Below are 24,089 nucleotides of genomic sequence, written 5' to 3' on the forward strand. Positions count from 1 at the left end.
TGTGAGCATTATAAATCTTCAATGTTTGCGCTGATTGATATGACTGAAGAGACCATTCCACTGCTAGGTTATTAGGTCAGTTCTTGCATATATTCCTAGAACTAGCATTACCACTTCAAATTCCAACATGTTAGCTCTTTTGATATCATTTTCTCTGCCTACTGAAAACACTACTTTGAATCTTTTTCAGTCCCTATCTGTCACTCCTAACTGCACTGTCCTTTGAACTTTTCCCCATCTATTTTTAAGAAGATATTCTACTCAACTGCCCTTCTCACTTCCTACTCAGTCTTACTCCTTTATTTTTAACTTCCAGAAATAGTCCTTCCCCTACCGAACCACGACCAGCAATGTTCTCTGGGTGGCTTCTGTGCTATTTTATTTATAATAATAATGAGGAAAGAAAAAAAAGAATGAAAAGAAAAACAAGATGAAGAAAGAGGAGGAGAAGAAAAAAATAAGCCAAATTATTTGAATATATAATATACATTAGCTACTTACCTATCATCTTAAATTTCTACAACACTCCTGAAATAGGCATTTGTCTCAGTTCAAAATAAAGCTATTGAGGTTTAGAAGGTAAAATTGTTTTCCCAAGATTACCTAATACATATTCATGATGTAAAACCAGGCCTAACTAAAAGCTACCACTTATTGAGCACTTCTTGTATATATCAGGCCAAAATAGATGCATTATTTCATTGAATACTAAAAAGAATCTCTGAAGAAAGTACTATGATAATAATCATATAATTATCTCTCTATTGAAGATTCATGGATGGAGAAAATTATTTGTTCGAGGTCAATATTCAGAGAAAGTTGTTATTCAAACCCAAGTAGTGTGGCCCTGGAAACTGGGGCCTTTAATCCACCCTCAATACTGCATATTTTTACTTTATTAAGCTATGCTACATATAAAAAATAATTGAAATTGTTTGATTTTGTGTTTTTCTTGTATTCTTCTTTTCTTAATTAGCTATTATTCCAGCAAAAATTACAAGCAAGATGTATTACTCAATGTCAAAAACAAGGTTAACTCCAAAGTTCACATACAAGGCAAATGTATATCAATATTTCTCTCTCTAGACAAGGGAGCAGAGAGAGAATATAAAGGAATAAAAGAACAAAAAATTAATTTTGAATATTTTTATTATGTTTTTTAAAAGTCATCCTTATTCTATTGAATGCAATTTTTTAATTCTGACTATTCTAATTAAAAAATAATTTAAATTTTATTCTCTCTAATTTACCTACCAAATATATAAATTTCTCACCCAGGCCAATTTTTACTGTTGCTATCCTCTTTCTAGACCCTAAATCTGCCCTTCATTTCAACTCGATTTTAAATACAATCTTCCAATGTGTATTACATATTACTTAGAAAATATTATGCCATCCTTTGAGATACATATAAACCAGAAACATCCTTTAACTATGACAAAATTTAAAAACATTTGCATTTAAATGTATTCTTATGTGAATATATTCACTTTTATAAAGTGAGTTTCTAAGCTGACTAGAATAAATATGGTTCAATCAGTCACAATTCCATTAAAGTTGCTGTTATTTTTATACATTGAAACATATTTTTCATTTCATATTCTATTTGCAAATTCAAGATATATAGTTTATTTTTCATATACAGAGCAAAAGACAAGACTGAATATCAATTCAGTATGTTTCAAATAGTGGGCAAGTTAGAACAACAATTTTTATTTGAGTTAATCAAGGTCAACATCTCAAAACAAAATATATTTTTGAAGAATATTCTTCAAGGTAATCTTCTTCAAAAATACATCTAAAATCAAGTATTCTGGACATTGATATTTTGATGTGAGCTAATGCCAAAATATCCAAGTCATCAGCATGCTCAAAATCAAGACAGAGAAAATCTATTGACAGTCTTCTTCGAAGGGTTATTGAGCATAATTTTCATAACTGAAATAGTCCTTTTTTTATTTCATGCCTTTTGCAGTTTCTTTTCATAACATTAGCTTCAAGTAAATATATATATTTATAAATTTATATATTTATAAATATGTAATTATAAATTTATTTATATTTATTATAAATATATACTTATAAATATATGTATGCATGTATATATATATGTATATATATATATGTATACGTAGATAGTTGGTGGTGAGGATAGATGACCCTGAGCTAACATCTGTTGCCAATCTTACTCTTTTTGCTTGAGGAAGATTGTCCCTGAGCTAACGTCTGTGCCAGTCTTCCTATATTTTGTATGTGGGATGCCATTACAGCATGGTTTGTTGAGTAGTATATAGGTCAACATCTGGGATCTGAACCCATGAACCCTGGACTGCCGAAGCAGAACAAGTGAACTTAACCCCTATGCCCACGGGCTGGCCCTAAAGTAAATATATGTTTTAACTCATATGACAATGAACTATTTTTAGTACAAACACATAGGCACAAAATTCAAAAAGATGACTTGGCCTGAAACACAGAATGGAACAATGTTATCATTATCCTTTCAAGTGGAGAATAGATCAACTGATCTCTGGATTTCAGCACATAAAAATTACTGGACTATGGTCCTTGAGGGGTTATAAAATAGAAAACAGTTATGACAGAGGACAGTTATAATTGAACCTTCTCATTTTTGTTTCTACAAAATGTACAAATATATTTTAGCACTTAGGATAAGTTAAATGGCTTCAAGAGACCTACAAGATTGAACATTTTCAAAATGGAAATGACCGCCAATTTATTCAACCAATCAATTAGCTTGACAATACACTTTTATGGTTCCTCATCTGAACTTACTTATAGCTTCTAGCCGTGAGTTTTCCAGATTGGGTGTTCTGTCTTCCATTATACTAACTCTGCCATCAATGCATTACATTCAGTGATCTTCCACTGAGATGGTCCGATGCTAACTGCAAAACATCATTTTACAAGAGACTACAATGGAACATCTATTTGAGTGTGTTCTAGGACCACAATATACACGTGACTTCATATTACAGTTTTGAGATTCTTCGTTTGGCTTGCATAAAATACAAAGCAAAATGCTGCATGTGATTTGTATTGTGCTTACAAATCTAGAATTATACAGTTAAGTGGGTGGTTCACAGGTAAAGGAATTATTCACTTATTTGAAACATGATATTCAAATAGGAGTACACAAAATAATGTTTTACATATATATGTTTGATATATGGTTTTATATATTTTATATATAATATATATAATCATAAGTATATATGTTTATATATAAATATATTATACATTATATAAATTATATATATTAAAGGTTTTAGGAATGCAAAGGATGCCAGAAAACCTGGAAAAGCACACTAAGTTGGAAAAGACTATGGGATTAGGTTGGACAAGAAAGAATAAATACTTAATAACATACATCTGAATTATGAACTTGGACTACTGAATCTACAGTTTGACTTGACCTAGCCAAAACTGACTAAAGATAAAAAAGAAGGAACAAAATTTCCTCATCGTTGAAGATCTGAATCACATGCACAGCTAGAAGCCAAAGCAAATATTGCAGAGTTGAAGGAATACTCAGAGTCTGGTACCTACAGAAATAGAAATTCAGTTCAGGAAGCTCCATGGAAGAGCCCACAGTCCTGACCTAGAGGCTGTATTTACACAGCTCAAAAGATGACCACCCTGGGACTGAGCTATGATGTCTTCTATTTGCTTGAAAGTAACATTGAGTTGTACCTTCCACATTTAAGATTCTATTTTTATTTGCCAAGAGTGATTTTCAAGACTTCCGAATCAATTTTTGTCCTCAATGAGGGTCTGATGTCATAGATTATCGTAATTGTGAAGCCACAATAAAAAATCATTAAAACGTAATACTTTGTAGGGATTTCTATGTTAAAATAAAATCAAATACTGTGAATATAATTAATGAACTATCATATATAGAAAAATACTTTGCTCTGGGTGGAAGGTAAATAAGCAGCCTTGTTTTATAACAATCTCCTATTCTTATGATAAAAGTGTGGCTAGTAAAATGTTTTGTTTAGTTGACAAATAGTAAAAGATTATTATCTTAAAAGATTCAGTGCTTTCAAATCAATAATTTATCATGGTCAAATTTAGTGTCACGATAATAAAGGCTTAGAATAATTAACGAATGTACTAGACAAATAGAAGATAAATTTGAACACTTGTTACAGATACAGATTTTCCGTAAGATTTGGAACACTTATAGAAATACTTTCTCTCAAATAAAACGAAAACATACTAAATAAAGACACATCTAAATATAATGTCATGCTTATATATTTGTAGAAATCTGAAACTTTTAAAGAGATGAAGTCTGTAAAAAGTAGAAGACATTTAAACGTGTGCATATATATACAGAGAGAGAGGGAGAGAAAACATCTGAGTTTTTTAACTATTAGAGATATTTAGTAGTTAAGCCACTTAAAGAGCAAAAAAGAACACAACACAGTGAGCAAAAATGTGTTTGAAAGCTTGAATCTGTCTCTAACATCATATCAGTCTGCATATTAATTGAACAAAACTCATGCTCTTTCTTGATGCCGATGCTTTTTTTGTTTGTTTACTTACAATAATAATTTTCACAGATATTCTGAAAAGCAGCTTTGGTGTCTAGTTCATCAATAGTTTCATTAATTCAGCTAGTCATCAGGTGCAATTCATCAACTGCACTACCCTTTGTGTTCTATTTTTGCTAAATGCTTCTTCTCTGGAATTTAAATTATGAAGAAAAAGTGGCTGACTAATCCAAATTTCTCAATTTATTCATGTTCAATGCAAAGCTATTCATCAGCGTAAACTCTGCTGTGAGTTCAAATCAAATTTAAGCCACCTGGGAGTAAACAAAATTGCTCTTCTTCTCTAGCACTTGGAAAAAGATAAAAATACCACATTTTCAAGAAACTCAGGATACTAATGTTTTACTGAAAATAGAGATCGCGAGGCATCCGGCATTTCCACTATATCAGATGCTTTGTCCATACACTACCTGCTTCTGAAATAGTTTTTCAGTAGTTTTATTTGCATCATATAATGCTGATTTCTTTTACACCTTGTAGGTATAAAATAATCTGTACCCCCAAAATGTGTATAAAATACACTACTTTTATACTCTCTGTCTTTTAAAACTGTTGATATATAAATGGAATTAGTGGTTAAAGCAAATTATTCACGTTCAGAACTTTTATTAAGCATTCAAATCCAACAGTCCTACAAATCGAAAGCACAGCATTTACCTGCTTTGATCCTATAGTGATTAATCTTGTAAAATTCGACCTTTTTTTCATAACAAACATATGGCTAGGAGTGGCCTATGGAGTAGGATGGAGGCTGCTGTGAATTTGAGGGAGGATCTCAGAGATAGTCCTTTAGAGATTCTTTGCTACTAATAATGAACCTGAACTACTTCTATTTTTGAGCTCCATGGCAATGTAAGGTTACACCTGGAGCTGGAGATTTTTGGGCTTCTGCATACTTGTGTAAATAAATAATCAGTGGGTTAAAAATCAAAGGAACATATTGAAATGGTAAAGTGCACATTCTCTTTTACTGATTTTTGTTGAGACTCAAGGATATTTGGATTTAGCCTTTAAAAATCCTTATACCTATTATATATCACAGGTGATCCTCAATTGTTAAGCATCCCAAACCTACATACATTTCCTCTACAAAGGAAGTAACCAAGGGATACAGGAGCTGTTGCATTACAGTGCTGCCCACCAGATGACAGGAATGCACTGGCAGAGTCCTTATCTTTGTTTAAACAGTAGCACCTGAAAAATTTGAATATTTCACGGCAATTGTTTTTTAATTTTTCATGTAATGGGTCAAAATGTTAATTCAAAATTATTATTAGCGATCAAAAGTAGAGGATTCATAAAACTAAAAGACTTGAAGCTAAGATGGACTCTTCTGACATGCTGAAAGCAGCAAATCTTTAATCATAACTGAAGGCACAGGTTGCCTGTGTCTTCATTTATGAAGGAAAAGAATATTCAAGGATATATAAAAATATTAGAAATACATTGTTTGTCTACAAGGTGGAATCTAATAAAGATTTTTATTATCTGTTTAGCTATTAGGGAATGGAATCTCCTTTGTGAATTTTAATTTTTAGGAAAGTGTTATACATACAGTATGGGATATCTTATAGTTAGAAGTGGATGTACTGAGTTTTAAAAAGATTGATTTATGAAGTTTTCCATCCAGTTCTTATCCTCAGCCTACCTCCAAAACCTTCGAAGCTATTATTTTTGCTTCAGGGGAAGATAAAGTCCAAACTCACCTTCTCCTAATGTAGCTGTAAGAGTTGCAGCCATGTAAGTGATGGAGGAGATCAAAATGTGTATTAAGCTACAACCCTGTGCGGAACCTGCAGAAGGTCCACTGTGACTTGAGCATCAATCTGATGCTGAGCAGAGCTCATGGTACCTCGGGGGTCATTATCCCTGGAAGTGAGGGTGGGGAGCTAAAGCGGGACATTCAATCTTTTTCCTTGAAACTATATTTTTAAAAATTTGTAGAACACTTTGAAGTTTTAAGAAATATTTGTGCTTATATGAGATGATGTCTTCTAAAATACTACTGCAAAATATGTGAAAATAACTATTGTATTTGGTAAAATAAATTTAAAATCTTACATAATGATGTAATAAAATCTGTATTTTACAATTATATTTTTATGCAATCGTTTAATCCACATTGAGGTATTTACTGAATCGTGGAGTTTATTTACTGGATCTGGAGATTTAAAAGATCTTTTATTACTAATTTGTTGTTTTTGAAAATCCAGTGTTCATTATAATAGGTTGTGCTGTTTAAAATGTCTGTGTAATGATCTACACTATTATCTGCAACAGAAATGATGTTTTCACAGCTGCTGTATGCCTGGAGTCAGCCGTGTCCTTTATGATACCTTGCCTCTGCATGGGCTCTGATTCCTAACATTTGCCTTTTAAAATCTCTATAGAGATCTAACAGAAAAATCACAAGAAGATCATCTTTTGTGCTTCTCTTTCTCTGGAAATACCGAAGCAGCGGTGTATCTTCCCATATTTAAAAAAGAAAGAAAGAAAAATGTATTAATCTTTCATTTTCCAATATAAAGTTTTTAGCCAAAAGGGTGTTTATTAAAAGAAAATAGATCTGTCACTCACTAATTCAATGACTAACTACATAAGTTTAAAACTTACTTTTCCTATGAGTATCAGACAAAAGTAAAACAAACTGGAATTTTCAGAAAAAAAGAAAAAATATATCCCACTGGTCAAGCAATTAAATTTAAAAAAGCCTACCTTCTCTAGACTTAAGGGGAGGTAAATACGAAAGTACTGTAACTACAGTCTAATCCTTGGTTTATTTATCTCTAAGATTTGCTATTCCTAACAGACTGGAAGAAGCCAACCAACCTGTCAGGAGTTTATTGCAGAAGAACAATAGTGGCTTCTTGGAAATAATTCACCCAAAAAATAGAGTGGAACAGGTCTGGTTCAAATATACAGATAACCTTCAGAATGGAGGCACGATTCTGAAAATAGCAGTTACTAGTAGTTGACCCCCATATTTCCACTCCCATCAATGCATTCATGTCTGAGTCCTAATAGAGAAAAACCTATGAATACAAATGAAGGAGCAGGAACATTTATTTTAATGGCAGAGGAGTGAGATGGTTGTGCCTTCCACAAATAACAATTATAAACTGACCAAAAATTTTTAAAGCAATCCAACTATTTAAAGATACAGTAAAATGTCCTAAGCAGAAAGAATCCAGAGGAAATTTTAATCTTGATTGTGGCTTTCTGGCCTAAGGGCACTGTCCAACCTTATAACTATAATTTCAGGAAATATCAGAACAAAACTCCACAGCCTTGCCAGTAAAAGGTGCTACAGATCGTATTTCAGGCTGGAAATCTCCAAAATGTATTATTTATAATGCCCAGTTTTCAACTAAAATTTAGTAGACATGCAAAGTAAGAAGGTATAACCCATACTCAGAATATGCAACAGAAAGTGGTTCCTAATGGATCCAGATGTTGGATTTAGTTGTCAAAGAATTCAAAGAAGCTATGATAAATTCAATCAAATAAGTAAAAAAATATGTCAAAAGATTAGGGAAAAATATGTTATTAATACGATACTCTTCTATCACAAAATGCAAGTGAGATAGTCTTCAAATTTGGCATACAACACAGAACTCATATGGGACTTTGATGTATCAAGAATTCCAAAGAATGATAGGGAATGATAGTGCATCAAATGTGCCAATCCGTTTATCCTAAGCAGGCAGCAGAGGTCACAGCTCCTGGCAGCAGTGGCAGTGATGGGTCCCAGATCTGATTCTCAGCTGCCGTTGGAAGCATCATTGAGAATATAGATATCTGGACCTTTGGCACAGACCTCTTTCTTCTCAAAGTGGTCACTGAAAGCAAGTGATGAGATGCCTTCAAATGGGCATATTTTACTGTGAAACTATTTTGATACTTTGGAGGACTCATCTACAACTAAATTACTCTATGAAAGAAAAAAAATCATGTTTTGGAAATCGTGTTTTTTCAACAACATATCTAGAGTCACGCATTTACTTTTCCAAACACTCGTTTTTAACCCCATGTTGGTTTTAAGTTTTCTTTCTATGTTTCCTTTCCATTATCAATAGTATATTATCACACTAAGAGAAATTGTGGATATGAAAATATTCATAACAATCATTTCAAAAATGCTAGGATTGGACACTAATTCAAGAACACCTCCCCACACCTACTACAATTCCCATCAAGTTCACTTCCTTGATTTCACTGAGATGCAGTCAGTACTTGTGTAGTCTAGCACCATTACAACTCAGGGTCTGCCACGTAGTAGGGAATTCCTAAATATTTGTTGAATAAATACAAGATGAAGTGACTCAAACAGCAACAATGTATAAAGCCCTTCACTACAGAAGTATATAAGTCCTTAGGGAGTTTTATCTATATGTAAGAAATGTACTGCCCTGCTTCTTAAACATATGTTTTTACCCATGAAGATATTCTTCCAACCTGGGAATATTAGTCAGTGGAAATTACCGGGAGATTCTTTTATTTACAGGTGACAAAATGTGGTGTTGTATTTTTCTTGGACAATATTTCAAGGGGACAAATAATATCACTCCGGCTTTATAAGAATTTATTTCAAGTTCCAAAGATGGGTTGGTGGAGTGGTCAACAATGGAGTGGTCAAAATATTTTTATGTTTGACACCAAATACCTATATGTTGGTCTTCTTAAGGAGTCAAAATCTAAGGAGTGACATTTGGAAAAAATTATTTTGGGGGCCCAGCCCCAGGCCGAATGATTAAGTTCACACCCTCTGCTTTGATGGCCTAGGGTTTTCCGGTTTGGATCCTGGGCGCAGACACGACACTGCTCATCAAGCCATGCTGAGGTGACATCCCACATAGCAGAACCAGAAGGACTTACAACTAGAATACACAACTCTGTACTGGGGGGCTTTGGGGAGAAGAAGAAGACAAAAATTATTTGGTTCTAGTGGCAGATTTTTGTTTATAAATAGTGGCATAAATTATCATCTAGCCTTTGGTAGACTGTCATTGCTTAAATTCTTCAAGGACTAGTCAAAATCTCTTCCACCTAAATGTTTGCATATTTCCATCACCACCTAGTTTGCAGAGATGCTTTAAGAATAAGATCATGTTTCAGTTGTCTTAAAGACCGTTAAAATTAAAATATTACTATTATGTTATTAATCAAACAAATTTATAAAATATACAAATAAGTAGTTAAAATCTTACCTATCAGATTTCTTGAAAGTGGCCTCATTACTTGAATCATTTCTGACACCATCCATAATTTTCTGAGTCACAAAATCATACCCGGATCAGGCTTACTGATCTAGTTCTGGTCACCTTTGATGGGACTGTTTAGCCTGTTCATAGTTGACTTTCTCCAGCCTCATTTAATGCTGAATGGAATTGGGGGGATAGGTACAGAAATTGGCTATGGCAGATGTTGGGGCCTTTCTAGGAAAGTATATGCTATAGAGATGCAACTGCATTCTACTCGCACCCCGTTAACTCCAGTGATGGGCCTGCTAGTGAAAGCTGGGCCAGTCAGCATTTAATGTTAAATTCCAGTGTGTATGTGAGGAGAAGTCAATTAAAATTTACGCAGGATCAAAGATGAACCTTCTCAGCTGGCAAGGACTTGCTGTGTCTTAGGGAGGAGATATTGGTGCATACTTATAAATAAAAACATTAATTAAAATTAAACAAACTGGGAAACAGTGAAGTTTCTACTGTCACATACACTATCACAATAGTCCCCTTTTCCCTTGTGAATGTGAAACCATTGATTAGTGAGTATTTATTGCCCAGCAACTAATTCACATTACAGAATGGAGTACGGCCATTTTTCTATCTTTATTTGAAATATAACATTAGAGAATGATTCCAGATGGCAGAGTTTTTTGTTAGCATTTTATTATGATTAGACACATTTGTGTTGGGGGAATTTAACGTGAAGTGTGGGATCTTGATCTTTAGCATATTCTGATACATATATTTTTGTCTTGCTAGGAATAAGACCTTTGAGATTCTTAGAAAAGAAATTAGAAAAATTTAAATATTACAAATAACTAAAAGTTACAAAGCACTTGTAACATAGGCAAGGATTTTTCTTTTTCCTAAAGTAAAGAACAATGAACAGAGTAAAGAAAGTTTAAGGGACTTGCCTAGGGTCACTCATAGCTAGCAAGATGTAGGGTCAGACATCCCACACAGGTTATCACATACCTTTATGATCTTATCAAAACTAAAGTCATTCATTTTCTAAAAGGATAATGTCTCCAAATTTTCATACATTCTTAAGTTTACAAACATTGCCATTTATGTAGGAATGTTCTCCTTTATCTTAATATTCTCAAATAAAGATTGGCTTTATAATTTTTCCTTGGCATTTTTTCACACAAAAAGAGAAGATTTTAGTACTTCATAGGAGAATATCTCACATCTAAGGATAAGAAAACAATAAATACTCATAGAGACGCCTGTACTTATGTCACATAGCTGTCTTGTCTCATCCTTTAGGTGAATGCCTGGCTTGTGCCTAATACTCTCACAGGGCACTAGATTGAAAGCTGAGTCTCAGGGATAATCACAAATAATAATATGCCCAGAGCCTCGTGGTCTCACATGAACGATAAAACTGTGAATGGTAAATTTAACACTGCCAAGGTTTGACTAGGTACTGTGACAGTGTTACTAGCACTTACTGTCCTCAATTGCAGGGAAAATTCTGTCCTACCAGTAGCAAAAATAACTGCCAGCCATATGCGCATGCATATAAAATTAAGTACTCTATTTGGAACTATATGCCTTATCAGTAATTTGCTTCTGTTTGGCATCATTTACTTAATTAAGACAATTTTCCTAATGTACTAGAGGTGGGGTTATAAATGTCACTCAGAAAGCTTTGAACATTTGGCTACACTCCATGAACAACAGATAATTTTTTTCTTATAGCTTTCTTTCCAAATGCTGGGAATTTAGAGAATCAGGCAAATTCTTTAACAATTTTTAATTATACTTATTTCCAAAAAGAAGTGTAAGCAACTAATCATAAATACACATTTATACGGGTACCCATGGTAATTTTAAGAAATGTTGACAGAAAAGTCATAAATGAGATATGTTATCAAAAGCCAGCAATAAAATAAGTAACTCAATAGTATATTTACCTCTAAACTTTAATCTTAAATTTATTTTATTCTTTCTTTTGATTCAGGAATTAGAGTGTCATTGCTTTTATAAAATGTAGAAATGCTTATGGATGATCAATAAAATTATTTAGATAGGTAAAAATGAATGTTTGAAATTACTTGAGAAAATATCTACCTTGAGATTACTTATCTTTAATATTATTAAATATGTTTCTTAAAACAACCAGTTAGTAGTGAAGATCAGACTCCTTTGTTAAGTTAGTAACGAGGGACAACTTTTCTTCTTTAGACAATAAATCCTTGATTTTTGTCCTTCAGGTTAAGAGAGCTAATGATCTCCTGATGGAAGAAGGTGGGTCATTCCAGTAATCATCTAAATGTCCCTGCCACACCACTACTACTTATCATCTGTGTTAATCTGATATGGTCACTTAATCTCTCCAAAACTTCAGTCTTTTTATTTGTAGAACTAGTCTGTTACTGTTATCAGAAGGAAAACATAAGATGTAGACACCATGCTGAAAAAAGCATTTGGCCTACCCTTAGCTCTCTTTGAAAGACAGCTCTTATTATGTGAGTCCATATATCATTAGAGAACAAAGCAATTATTTATCTCAATTTAATAGGCTAAGGGAAAATGAAATACATATGTTATCTTCAAATATAGTTATCTTAAGATATAACAATTTAGAATACCAAATAATTTTCTATAATAGGCATCTAAACAAAGGTAGTGATGGCCTAATATTTTTTAAATACTTTATTGAGGTGTGATTTACATACAAAAAGTTGTACACTTTAATTTATACAACTTGAGGAGTTGGAAGATAAGTATACATTTGTGAAACTATCACCATAATCCATGCCATAAACATGTCCATCATCTCCAGGTTTTCTCTCACCCTATTTATTATTATTCTTATTATGTTTTGTGATGAGAACACTTAACATAAGATCTACCATCCTAGTAAATTTTTAAGTATAGGATACAGCATTATTGACTATAGGCACGATGCTGTACTGTGGGCTTAACATTTTTGTTTATTGTCTTTGAAAGTGGAGGAAAACTTTGCAATCTCTTATCTTCAGATTATAGGTTCATTAAGAAACTAATGCTATACTAGGATATAAATCCTACATATTTCATCCAGATATACTTTTTATCGATTTAATTTCAAACTTTTGCCTATGTTCATTGCGGCATTATACACAATAGCCAAGACTTGGAAGCAACCTAGATGCCCATCAAGGGACGAATGGATAAAGAAGATGTGGTATTTATACACGATGGACTATTACTCAGCCATAAGAAATGACGAAATCTGGCCATTTGTGACAACATGGATGGACCTTGAGGGTATTATGTTGAGTGAAATAAGTTAGAGGGAGAAAGTCAAATACCATATGATCTCACTCATAAGTAGAAGATAAAAACGACAAAAAAAAAAAAAAACCACATAGCATTGGAGATTGGACGGGTGGTTACCATTGGGGAAGGGGGGAGGGGGGAGGGCAAACGGGGTCATTAGGGTCACATGTGAGGGGATGCACTATTGTTAGTGTTCGAGTGGTGAACATGACGTAATGTATACAGAATTCGAAATATGATGTACATCTGAAAAAAACAGAAATTAAAAAAAAGTGAAAAAAAGCTTTTGCAAAACTTTCTTTAAAAGCAATCCATTAAATTAGTTAAAGTATGGGGCAAAGTATGATAATGTATGGTCTTGATATAAAGTGATTGTCGTAATGTCATACTCAACACATCAATGCAACTTCATCTGGAATTAGAAGGAAAAAAAGAACTATGGATCAAATAAAGAAAAAAAATTCAGCATAGATAATGTAAAACATAAACAGAAGGTTATTTTTAATAGCATTTTAGAAGTCTTTTTATTATTTTGGCTGCAAAGTAAGTAACAATACACATAAAACTGAACTGCAAATGGCTTGTTATTATTCCAACTATTCCTTTGAAATGCAGTGTTATTACAAACAATATTTGTTAGGGACATTTTCTTTTATTAGGTGGAAAATGGCCATAAAAGCAAAGATTTTTCCTTTGAGGAGCATGAATTGTTATATGACTTTAAATACTTCTTACTTGAGACAGCAAAACGGTTTGTATTAATCTTTGAATATTACATGCAAATACAATATTTTATGTAAACACCATTTGTTCATATAAATAGTTATTTTATATGTAAAACTCTTTCAGCACTAGATTAAAAGATTTTTAATGCTTTTTTTTCCTACTGTCTAAACTCTATTTTAAGAATGTAACAGCCTAGGCATTTTAAAAACTGAGAAGCCTAGGCAGTTTACCTTTCAAAAACCCAAACCAAACCACTCAGATTACCCATAAAATTGTTCAGAACCAAGGGAAGAAAAAAGGCAAGACTTTGACCTATATACAAAAAAATCAAATCAATTGTTAGGCCTGCAAATAAACTGAAGGAGGATCCAGGAAGGCAGAGAAAGATCCCAAATCTCAAGGTACTGTCACAGTTACATAATAAAAGTGACTGGAAAAGGTTATCTTGAACAAAGCTTCTCTGCAAGCACATAAATCATACAAATAATTATCTCTGTGTGGTGACAGGGTCTTAGGAAGTAAACTACTTTAGGAGTAGCCTCGAGAGATCCTCAACCATTTATGAGCCATACCATCATCTCTATAAAAGACAAGCTCCAGTTGAGTAAACCATATATGTGCTATGTTTGAAAGCAGAAATAGACTGTGAATAGGAAAACTAATATAATGCAGTATTGACATGGAATAAATATTTAATATCTAGTTTTCATCAAGAAATTGCTTGGGATTCGTTTTTTCTTATTTATTCACTGCAGCACCCGCTTAGAAAGACAAATAAGCAGGCAAGTACAGCATGTTTATTGGACGGTAGTACTCTTAAGCAGTTTTCTTGTTTGCTTCATTTTTTCACTCATTCATATAACCTAGCCATGTTGTAGCCACTGTGATAGGTGTTTGGTATATAATACGATTGAGTTCCTGCTTTCAGAAATCTTATACAGATCTTCCTCAGCTTATGATGGAGTTACACGCTGATAAACTCATAGTAAGGGGAAAATATTATAAGTTGAAATGCATTTAATACACCTAAGCTACTGAACATCATAGCTTAGTCTAACCTACCTTAAAAGTACTCAGAACACAGACATTAGCCTCCAATGGAGCAAAATTGTCCAACACAAAGCCTATTTTATAATAAAGTGTTGAATATCTCATGTAATTTATTGAATACTGTACTGAAAGTGGAAAACAGAATGGTTGTACGGGTACAGAATGGTTCTAGGTGTATCAGTGGTTCACCCTTGTGATTATGTAGTTGACTGGGAGATGTGGCTTGCTGCCACTGCCCAGTATCATGAGAGAGTATCATATCACACACAGTCATGCCTCAATTAATGAAGAGTAGATGTTCTGAGACACACGTCATTAGGTGACCTAGATGAGATAGCCTACTACACACCTAGGCTACATGGTATTAATCTTATGGGACCACCATCATATATGTGGTCCATTGTTGACAGAAACATTACCCTGTGCATGATTGTATCGCTTGCCTGGGCAAAGATCAAAACTTCCGTACAGTTTCTACTGAACAGCAATCGCTTTTGCAACATCAGAATATCAAAAAATTAAGTTGAACTATCGTAAGTCGGAGACCATTTGTACTATAAAAGAGGACAGAGAGAAATAAATGGAAATAGAAACCCACTTCATATTGTGATGAAAATCATAAAGAGGCAATATACTTGGTTTCATCATAGAGTGCTTCTTGCCTTTAAACTAAGACTTGAGGGATGAGTAAGAAATTGCCAGCGAAGGTGAATGAGGAACGAAGTGTTTAAGGAAGAGAATATAAATATGAAAGTCGAGGGAAGAAAGAGAGAGAATGACAGATTAAGGAAGACTAATTAATCCAGACTGGCAACGGTGAAGAGGTCAAAGAGAGGTAGGAGAGGCAGAAAACCAAGGGGCTATAACAGGGGGCATTGTATGCTGGAATAATGAGTTTGCACTTCAGGACAAAGAAAAGATACTTTTTACAAAAGAAAGTGGTATCATGAAACTTGCAACTTAGAAAGATCTCGCTAGTGACTGTGTGGAAAACAAATGGGTAGGTAGAGAGGAAGCCAAGACTAGAGGGAAAAAGATGAGTTAGGAAGCTATCTCATATTTCAAGTAAAATATGAGATAGTGATCTAAATTAGGCTAATGCCCATGGGAATGGAAATATGTAAATGGGTTGGAGATATGTTTTAAAGGTAAGAATTCACAGGACCTCATAATTGATTGTAAACTTTTTTTAGATTGTGGTGTGACCTTGCTGACCATGATTCTTTCTGCCATTAGCTCTGCCTGTTGTACTGAGGGTCAAATTTAAATACTGGCTCAAATTTAAATTTAAAGCCACTAGATCTATTTATTGAACGTTTTGAAAGTAGTTGTTATCTACTACCCAGTTCCTTTTATGCTTTAAAAATTATTCTCTCTCTCATATATAAGGTACCGGGTATGTCATACTGAAAATAAAAATGGGAAAGGAGCAGAGCTAGGTAGATGGTGTAAGCTGAACTGGAGGAGAACTTTCTAATTTCTAGTTTCTAGAAATCTTTTCTTTCCTCTCTTAGTGGATCATTTCTCCCCCTGCGGCCATCATGGAGCTGTTCAGCCCCAAAGTGTTCTCTCTTGCATTTTCTCTATTTTGACCCATGATTCCATTAGTGAGCAATTATTATGAAGATTGGCTGGCCACTAGGTGAGTGCCTGAGATGGAGATACTGTGAGCTTCCAAAGCATAAGAGACACTTGCCTTGGAGTGGGGGTGGGGCACAAGGAAGAATTGTGTCAACAAAAGAAGGCTACAAGAACCCCCAAGGCCCCACGTTCACTTGGAGAAATGAAAGCTAGGTTTGTGAATTTTGTCCCTCTTCCAGCTTTCCTGCCCACGGCTAGTCCAGGCATCTTATATTCCTAAGAGAATAAAAGATGGAATCATAGGGAAGAAATATGAAGCATCTGAGGGATGTGAGCACTTTGGTTAAATAAAAAAGAAAAATGTACACTAGAGGAGCCAAAATTCGCAGGGCAAAATAAAATTTGTAAATGCACAATGAATGTCTTCAGAGGGATAAAAGAGAAAATTGGATATGAAAAATGTAATTAATGAAAAAACAGATTCCAATAGATAGATAGGGTACTAGAATGTACTTAGTATAAAAACAAACTAAGTTGGAAGATCAAATTGTAGATGTCTCAAAGAATAAAATCAAAAGATGAAAATAATAAGTGAAGAGTTAAGATATGTCAGAGTTTCTCAACCTTAGGCCTGTTCGTATTGGGCTGGATAATTTTTGTTGTCGCTGTGGGGAGCTTTCTTGCACATTACAGGATATTTAGTGGTCTCTACCCTGTAAATGCCAGTCATGCTCCTCAAGTTGTGACAACCAAAGATCTTCAGACATTTCCAAATGTCCCCAGAGGGTAAAATGCCCCAGGAGAGAACTACTAAGCTATATGGATAAGAAAAGTACAAATGTAAATAACTGTTTCTTATTAGTCTCAAAAAGAGAACTATATACAGATGAGGAAATACAGAATTAAGGAACACAAATTTTCTAGAATTAGAGAAATGTCTGAACATGATGGAAATCATTCATAGACTATCAAATAAATCAAATTTAAAAAATACATTTCTAGGTATATTATGGTTAAAATTTTAAATATCAAACCAAATTTTAAATCGGAATAACTTTCAAAAAATAAAAGCAGATCACTTAAAAAATAGCAAGAGTTAGGCATCATCCATATCAGCAACAGCAGTGGATGCAAGAAGGCACAAAAATAATATTTTCACTGTTGAAGGTAAAGAATTTTGAGCTAGGAGGTTTATTTTCAGCTGAAAAACAATTAAATTTGAGGCCAAAACATAGATGTGCTCCAGTATAAAAGGTCTTAGAAGGCATACACAACAGAGATCCTCTTGAAATAACTCTTGGAAGATATTGCTAGCATCAAGAACAATAAATTCAAGAGGTAGCAATGAGATATGCGAAGCAAGATGAATGAAGGTGTTAGTAAGTTTGCTACTGTCTAAATGACCAAGACTGACAATAAAGTATATCCCTAAAAATCCAGAAGGAACCTCTCAAATTACACCAACATGGTATGTGTATATTGCATGAAGAGAGAAGTATTTTGAGGAATAGGCATTAGACAGGGAGGTAAGAGCATATTAAGATTCTTACTTTGTTTGGGATATAATAAGAGTAGCTTACATTTATTGTGGGTTTACTGCTTGTGAGGTATTTTTCAAAATGCAATCTGGCTACAGAGCACACACTCTTCAACAGTTATCATATAGATGACTAGAAGATGTCACTGTTAATTAAGTTTAGGATCTAAATGGAAAAACAAACATAAGTTTTAGTTCAAGCTAGTAAAATTAAATTTGATACTTTAGGATATATAATTGAAAGTAAAGTGATAAAAAGATAAAAGTCTGATAAATATGGAAAATATAAAGTAGACTATCAGAAATAACATATGCTAGTGATTAAAATAAATATTAGGAGACTAAATTCATTAATTAGAAGATAGAGACTTTCCAATTAACTTTTGAAAACCCAATCATGATTGAACAAGACATTGTCTATAAAGCACACATTCAACTAAAAAACAAATATATAGAATATTTCAAAAGTAAAGATACTTTAAAAATTACAAGAAAATATTTTACTCAAATGGAATTTTTAATAGACATTTTATTTCAAGTAAAGGAAAAATTAAAGCAAAGAAAAAACGCAAGGTACAAAGATAGGTGTAATATGTGGTAAAAGAACTAGAGAAGCAAAAGTTCCTAAAGTGATAACAGTATTTTTAAAAGCCCACATGACCTGCAACACTCCCTCCATTTCCTCTCTGACCTCTTTTCCTATTATTCTTTCCGTTACCAGACTGCTCGAGTCACATCAGCTCAAATAAATGTGAAAATCTAGGTAAAATGAATACATGTCTGGCCAGATGATTTTACTGATAAATACTAACAAACTCTTCAAGATAATACCTCAAATTGTTCCAGAGGTTTGAAAGAGGAAAAGCATTTTTTTAATGAATATAGCATAAAATTGATACCAAAATTAGAGAAATAAAACAAAGACCCATTTCATTTGTGAACTGAGATATAAAAATTCTAAATGAAAAGTTGGTGAACTGAATAAAATAATGTATTTTAAAAATCACATTATAATCATATATTTTATCATGGAAATGCAAGGATGACTCCACCTTAGATTATCTATAGATGGACCTAGTTACGTTAATGTCAAAGGATACGAATCACTTGATCATCTCATTCGTGCAGAAAAACCAATTTTATGAAATAAAAATATATTCAGCATCTCAAAAGAAAATTAGAAAATTGGGTTAGAATTAAACTTCTCTAACTTGATAAAGATTATTGCTAAAAAGCTAAGTAAATATCATCCTCAATAGATAAACTTTAGAGAGAGACTTTTTAAAATCAACAACCACGTAAAGATTGTCCTCTGTCACCACTACAGTTTAACAGAGAACTGGAAGCCCTGGAGTATAAGTCAAGAAAAAAAAGAAGCATTATATAGTTTGGGAACTAAGATAAAACTGTGACATTTATTCATTTATGTAGACAATTCAAGAAAATCACCTAATCATTAAAGCTAAATAGAGGAGGTTGTTTAGCTTAATATCATTCTTTGTATGAGCAATTAACCAGAAAATGTAAGATATCATTTACAATACCAAGAGAAACTACTACAAATCTTTTTAAAGATATTAACCTAATAAAGAATAAGAATTGCATATACGGAAGTTTAAAACTTTATTAAGTGACGTAAAATACTCACCTTTAAATACAGAAAAATTCTGTGTTCATATATGAAATGATTTAGCATTGTATAAAGCTCAGTTCTCCCTAAATTTATTTATAAATTTAATGCAATTCCAGTCTAAACCTCAGGAATCTTTAAGAAACCTCTTAAACATTATCAATTTTTTTAAAAAATACAGATTATGAATAGGTAAACAGTGATGAAATAGAACAGTATTAGGGAAAACCAATCTTGCCAGATGCTAAAGCATATTAAGAAGCCGTAGTTACTAGTATAGCATTGTACTCTTGCAATTATTGTCAAGTAGAGTAACATAACTGGTGGCCTAGAATCGTACAATCTATATATGCAAAACATGAGCCATTTAATAAATGATCAGAAAAATTATCTCATTACGTGAAGAAAGCACTCTCAATCTCACTCTACATATCAAAATTAACTTCAAATGGATGAACTATTAAAATGTGAAAGGAAAACTTACAATGATAACAGAAAATAAGACAATGTTATTGGAACTCTGAGGTAGGAAGGCTTTCTTAAATATGACTATCATAAAAACTAAAAAGAAAAGATGTATTTATTGCATCAAAATTCTAGATTTCTTAAACAAAGCGCATCATAGAAAACAGTAAATGAATGTGTGACAGATTGGGAGAATATATTTGGATTGTCTAAAAGTTATAGGAAATTTCCAAATCCTGTGCAAAATACAGGAAATCAAATAGAAAATATGACAAATATAGCAATAATAATAACAATAATGACAACAGATGCCAAGACCATACTATTTATCAGTAAAGAGGAAAGCCTACGTCTTATATATCTATTTACTTATTTAACAAGATTAACAGAAAATTCACAGAAGGGGAAACCAAACTGACAAATACGCATTTTGAAGAGATACTCAAACACACTAGAAAAATAGATAAATGTGAATTAAAACTATATATTTTTGCTTTATACACATCTGTTTGGCAAAAAATCAAAAGCAGGAAAACATTAAGTTCTGGGCATGGATCTAGTGAGGACTCATGCACTGCGAATAGGAGTGTAAATTTGTGCAACTATCCTACAAAGAATCTAGCAATACCTCCTGACACTACGTATGTATGCCAAACAGCAATTCCATTCCTGGGGCCGTTATGGGGAGACGAAATATGAAGAGAACACATAGATAATACAGCATAATTGGTTAAAAACACAGAGTCTCAACCAAACTATTTGGGTTCATATGCTGTATTTTCCATATATTAGCTTTTGAGGCCAAGTTTTTAAATTTCCTGGTGTCAGTATCAAAAATGGCAAATGGAAATAATAATGGTGATGATGAAAATAAGAATAGCAATAATATTTGCCTTTTGGCATTGTTAGGGATTTTAACTATGACAACTTCTCAGGTCCCAACCCAGCACGCTGTAAGCGCTCAATTCATGGTCTCATTTTATTTTAGAAATGACGTACATGTCATCGTCCCTGAACAGAGAGGAGATTTACTAAATACATCAGAGTGGGTACTGTGCCTGTGAGGACTGAGATTGAGAATAAGTGAAGAACAGGGAAGAAGGGGAGAGGAAAAACAAACAAACAATAGCAACACAAGAATTGTCCTGCATGGACAGATGATGACAATAGCTCATGAACAAGGATTGTGATCAATTCATATACACCATCCTTTGTGCAAATGAAGTATTTAAGTGAAAAAAAAGAAAAGATGAAGATTGCATATCTCTGAATCATCAAAGTGATGAGAAACTCTTAATTTTTGAGACTGCATCCTTCTACCTACTGTTTAAGATAAAATTACTAAATCTTCATTAGGAATTATTTAAGAGAGAGAAAGTTAATATGAGTAAATGAAATATTGTAGCTGTTTTAGTTTGTTCCTTTGTTTCTAGGTCTTTCCTCAAGGACTTGGAGCTAGCCAGCATCTGGGTCTGGTATGAAAGGACAAAAGGAAGAGAGGAGAGATGAAAAATGAACGAGAAAGCGAAGGAGACAAAAAGAGGGCACAGGGGACAACCGTAAAGTTGTTTTTTAAGAAAAAAGAAAATGTCAGAGAAAAAGCTCCAAGAAAACCAGCCTTGTTTTACTATAAATAAACTTGCAAGCAAACAATGAAATGCACATGCATATTAAAAAGTAGATAAATTGTAAACAGCAAAGGAGAAATTATTATAATTGTGCTCCCACTGAGCGTTCATAAGGAAATATAATCATTTTTGACTTACATATAATAATTCTGAGTACCTTTGAGTATTTTAAATTCACACTTTAAACAATTTAATACATCTAGTCACATTCATGGTGTACGTCACTTTCAAACATCTCTTAGAACTAAAGATATTATTCTTTTATTTAAAGAAAGAATCATAAGGTAGGGTAAGAATGACTCCAAAATCTTTTAATAATAAGAAGATTCACTGGTTTCAAAGAAAAAGAAATCATCATTAGAATCCATTAACCGAGACACTAGAACTCTAAGATGAGATTTAGGATGCCTTTGTGTGTGAATCCCCAGCCCCTAGCACAGTGCACAGAACATAATGCATACTTGGTAAGTATTTGCTAAACTTTTATAGTAACTCAGTACCTAATTAAAAGGCGTTGGGTTTTGTGGTAGAATTAGGCCCATCCCTTTCCCTGGTGAATACTCTCAGTTTCTCTCCCCATTCTCTTTGTTGCTTTCACTTCTCTTCCGGTTGATAAAAGACCTAATGTATCAGGGCAAGCCCAGGAATTTCTCTTCAGTTTGTCAAAGTGATAAATTTGAGGTTTTCTGAGAATCAAATAGAAGAATGCATGTGAGACCCTTGGCATCCTATTTGATGTAAGAGTAGATACTTTGTAATTAGAGATAGTTCTTTTCAGTTCTTTCAATATATCACCACCTGAAGGGCAGTGAAAATTAAAGTGCATATAATAAAGTTCTATAACCACAGCAGTAATTGTGAAACTAGTTGCCTCATTCATAACCTTTAAGACTGTGTATAAAAGCAGAGACCATATTTCCTAAGATAAGGAGATTAATGCGTTCAAACAGGTTGAGAGTGGTAAACGATTTCATTTCTTATCTCTACTAGCTCTGTTGTAACACTATTACCAGAACACCATTAAAGATGATCTCACTGTTAATCTTTACAGAATTTGAGAATGTTTTCTATATGAGTTCCTAGCTGTTCATGAACTCTGATTTACTACAATTTACTATGTTTAATGAAGGCGTACACAAGATGATTTTCAATTGTCAGGATATACTGTAGACCAATAGAAGAAAAGAAAAGTCATTGAACATATGAAGCAATAATTTTAATGATATTTTCCAGTTTGGAACAATACATAATCTTCCGTTACAGTGGGAAATTTACCTTCTGCTTTGAGGAGTCTCTTAACTCCTTGTGAAGAAAAAGGGAGAAAGAAAGAGAATTAGCATTTACATCTTCCCTCCTTTGTGGTAATCATATATATTATTGATTATCTCAGTTAATCCTCATATAAGCCTATGGCATCGTTGTTATTTGAGTTTTACAAACACCTCAGGGTGATTTGATAACTTGCCTAAGGGTATATGGCTAATATGTTCAAGACACCAGTTAGAACACAGGTTAATTTGATTCTAAACTCGTGCTTTTTAAGTGTCAGCTATCATCTTTCCATATCTGCATTGCAGATTATAATTAACGTTTGAAGATGAATTCACTGTAGAACCAAGAGTTTTCTTTCTCTGTTATTGTTACTGCTCACAGAATCTGCATATGTGGGTTATGACCTAACTAATTTCCTGCGAAGCACCAGAACACTCTTTCCGTACATGATGCAGTAGTAGGTAATAAAACCTGCCACGTCTGTTCCCTGTGGGGAGGCAAGTGTTTAATAAAACAGCTTCAGCACAAAGGCTGAAAATTTCCAGATGAATTTCTACTTGATCCTTTTAATTGTCAACACTTGAACACTGCATCCCCAAACTAATGGCTTAGGTTTTCCAGGTAGTAATAACCACTCCATTTGTATAACAGAACATGTACAAGGGTAGAAGACAGTTGTGCTGGAGGTAAAGAATTGCCCCTGTTAGTGAGAGGGGTGTGGGAGTGAGGAACCAAAACCTCAACTAACTTTTCAATACAATCCATACTACCAGAGAAGTCAAACATAACTAAATTCAGCCTGAGAGTCAATTATTCTCCCCCTGCTGACCTATGTGCAAGGTAGCATTAGGATTCTCTGCATAATTAGGGGCTTCAAAGATACATGATCAATTATTTTGCTTTTAACTTATTGGTCTATAGATTAAGTCATTTTGCAATCTTGTTTACTCAGGCCCAATTTCTCATTTGATCTGAGTTCTTAACTGACTAAAAGAAAAAGCAAGCAGAAAGCATTTTATCACATTAATGCAACACTTGCAATTTGATTTAACAATATGATAGATGAAAGGATGAGGTTATTATATCACAATGCATTTATCATCTTTTACGAATCCT

General features: G+C 33.4%; 1 protein-coding gene across 44 annotated transcripts in view; it reads right to left on the minus strand.

Moving 5' to 3' along the window:
• PTPRD (protein tyrosine phosphatase receptor type D) overlaps window positions 1–24,089 on the minus strand; it is a 2,079,533-nt gene that overhangs the window by 1,649,745 nt on the left and 405,699 nt on the right. The gene's annotated exons all lie outside the window — the stretch shown is intronic.

This window comes from Equus przewalskii, chromosome 22, assembly GCF_037783145.1.
Source record: "Equus przewalskii isolate Varuska chromosome 22, EquPr2, whole genome shotgun sequence".
Classification (NCBI taxonomy): Eukaryota; Metazoa; Chordata; class Mammalia; order Perissodactyla; family Equidae; genus Equus; species Equus przewalskii.